Source organism: Thermobia domestica, chromosome 8, assembly GCF_964235325.1.
Source record: "Thermobia domestica chromosome 8, izTheDome1.hap1.1, whole genome shotgun sequence".
Taxonomy (NCBI): Eukaryota; Metazoa; Arthropoda; class Insecta; order Zygentoma; family Lepismatidae; genus Thermobia; species Thermobia domestica.
Window position 1 is genome coordinate 9,823,272 of NC_137461.1, and position 3,529 is coordinate 9,826,800.

Consider the following 3,529-nt stretch of genomic DNA (forward strand, 5'->3'; position numbering starts at 1 on the left):
TAACCGTGAGACATAAAAGTCAAAGATTTCATTTCATTTTTTCGATCTCAAGTAGCAGTACTTATCTTGCATAAAAAGCCTAGACGTGGTTTGAATCTCAGTTTGAGGCAAATCCCATTTCATATAACTTTGATATAAGAAACAGAAGTAAAATAACACTTGTTACATTGCCTTCAGATAAGAGGTAGAGTTATATATTTGGATTCTATGTAGTACAAAGAAAAACCATTTCAATTTTCTATCATACATTATTAGCCACAAAGTGACAGTAAATACATATAAACACATGATAGCAAATTGACTATTTTAAACAGGAACAGAAACAAATCATATTCTTCCACAATATTTAAACCGGGAATAGAAACTACAGATAACCAATACTATTCCTCTCAATGAATTAGCGAATAATGAAACTCACTGGAATGTGACAATCCATCAAAATGTATGTTTCCATATTTAACACATTGATTGTTCATATATATTCTAACCACATTTTCTACTAGTGATATCGTTCATAAAGTGATCGCGAGGAGTCGTGAACCTTGACCTAGACTTACTGATTTTACCACCCAATAAAACATTACGGTGTGTCCCGATAGTCAAGCCCCACCTACGAAAATTTGCCAGTGTCATCTTTCGTCGCGTTATGTGGAGAACATTTGCAAATATAGTGTCGTCGAAGTTTCGTTTTGTTGTGTATAGTTTATATTTTGGCTATTATTCTTACGGTTTATGGGAATATGGGATGAAAATAAATATTAGAAGGACAAAAGCCATGGTGATTGGAACAAAGAGGTATGTGTCAAATTTAGAAGTGAGAGAGAAGAAAATAGAACAAGTGAATAGTTTTCGATATCTTGGTAGTATTCTTAGTTATGCCGTGAAGTGCGAACGTGAAATAAAACCAAGGATAGGAATGGCGAAAGAAGCCTGTAGGAGGAAGAAAAGTCTGTTTTGTGGGACCTTGAACAAAGAGTTGAGAAAAAGACTCATAAAATGCTTCGTGTGGAGTGTTGTACAATATGAGGCGGAAACGTGGAGATTACGTAAAAGTGATGAAAATCGAATGGAAGCCTTCGAAATATGGGTGTGAAGAAGTGTGGAAAGAATTAATTTTGTTGAGCAAAAAACGAATGAGAGGGAATTAGAAATGGTGGGTGAGAAAAGAACACGTTTAGATATTGTTCAGAAGAGGAAGAGAAACTGGTTAGAACATTGACTAAGAAAAAATCGTATCATGAGAGACGTCCTAGAGGGTATGGTGGCAGGAAAGAGAGAGAGAGGGGGTGAAAGAAACTACAATTAATGGATAATACAAAAAGAGAAAGAACACACGTAAAGACGAAGAGGTTAGCGGAGGACCGTGGAGCATGGAAGCTTCTCAGCTGCTGCAAGTGATCTGACAGACCTATGAGCAGGGCCAGAATTAAGGGAGTGCAAAGGTGCACATGCACCCCCCTTCGTTGTAAATATATACTATCTAAAATGAGAAGCTATCTCCCTTTGGTGCTTAGAAGAAAGCAGAGCTTTGCGAAAGCAACAGTTTAAGTCGATTCTCAAAAGGTTGTAGGAAAAGGATTCACCAAGCAAAACAATATTGCATTTGTCAAATAGGGAAGAAAACGGAAACCAGGAGGAGAAAAGAACTTTTTTTCCTGCTTAACACTTGCGACGCTCTTTAAAATACTCCCCTCCCCCAGTTCTATGTATCAGCGTTGTCAGGTGTAAAGAATATTGTCACATGTTACTGATGAGCTTCAGTGTGATTGGTTATTTTGGTAATTATTGGTGCACCCTCCTCAGACATTCCTGGATCCGGTCCTGCCTATGATGATGATTATTATTATGGTTTAATTCGAATAATTGTTAGTGTTAGTGTTCGTGTTGTAGTTGTTTAAGTGCTTTTTTGTTGATCGTTCGTTTGCCATGTACTCTAAGTTTGTCAACTTTGTTAGTTGTACTTTTGGTGCTTCACTTTTTCTGAAGTGAACGTTCAGAAGGCAGCCGAGTTCTTCCGATGTATCACACGTAAGGGAAAACAGTTCTATATGATTCGTGTAGAGCCCAGGATTCAGCAGTCGTCACGGTCACTATAGTCCTTTTTTATTTTAATTATATATATATTTTTAAACCGCACTATTCATAACTAAGCATGGAAAATAATGTCGAACGACTATGGGAGGTATCAGAGCAAAAACATAAAAGAGAGCGAGAAAAAGGTTTTTCTTTTATTTGATTACATTTGACATGAAATGAAATCTTTTGAGTTTTACGCCCCACGGTTATGCCGGTTAGGGTAAAGGAGACGCTGATCATGAGTAATTAATGAAATGGCGGAATGAAGAAAGTGGGAGGAAACCCACGCGCACGGTGTTTGTCCACCACAAAGTTCACTTGGCGAGGGCTGGGATCGAAACCGGGACCCCAAGCACAAAGAGGTGAACGCTCTACCACTGAGCCACCACGGCCCCTTCATTACATTTGAATTCTTTGTCCAATCTCCGTCTCTGTGTTGCTATTGAAATCAAAAATGAAATAAGTCTGTCTGACTTAAATAGATGACACTGATTCACAAAAAAGCAAAACGAGCAAGACATGATTTATGGCATTTGTTCAGCATCCTATAGGAAACATTCGTTATTATCCTTGTACTAAAATCAAATGAAATGAAATCTTTCAGTTTAACACCCCTCGAATATGCTCGTTAGGCTAATGCAGACGGATGGATAAGGCAAGTGAATGATTATGGAAAAATTGATAGAATGAACATGTGGGAGCAAACGAGAGTACCATGAGAAAATCCACGACACGATGTTGTTTACATCAAACTTATTTGTCCGGGGATCGAACTAGAGAACCTACGCACCAAAAGTAAGTGTACTACCACTGAGCCAGCATGTCGTCTTACTAAAATCAAATTAATAAAGAACTACCATTTAGAGTTTTCAATATTGGATCCTTATAGATAAAAAAAAATGTAAGGAATAACGGGCAATATTTTCTTGATATGGTTTCACCGTCATTAATATTTCCTATTGCATTCATAAATAGACAGTTTTCAGTTTTAGTTTTAAAAAAACTTGTTCACAAAAACAAAACAAATCGAACCACTGGGCGTAGCGGCCCATTTATGAGCCTAAGCCTGCTCCAGCGCCATCTGCTAGCGACCGCCTCAATTACGTACATCCTAGTGACGAGCACGCAATTATCGCGCTCCGACGCCCCGTCACTGACAGGCGCATCAGGAGATTCCCAAATCTAGTGGCCGTCACGTGAGTCCCCAGTTCGCCTCACGACGCTGGGTAAGCACCGGCCGGGAGTCGAACCATTAGACTGCGGTGTTGCCTTAATAACTTGTTTGCAGAGAACAAAAATGATAGGAAATAACGAAAAAAAAAAAGTTTTTCACTTGAACTGATCGTCCCTAGATGTTCACTCTGTTCTTTTTCTTCTGCTGTAATCGCAAAGCGATAGATGTATCACTTCTAGTATCAATATTTGATCCTTATAGGTAGCAAATCTACCATAA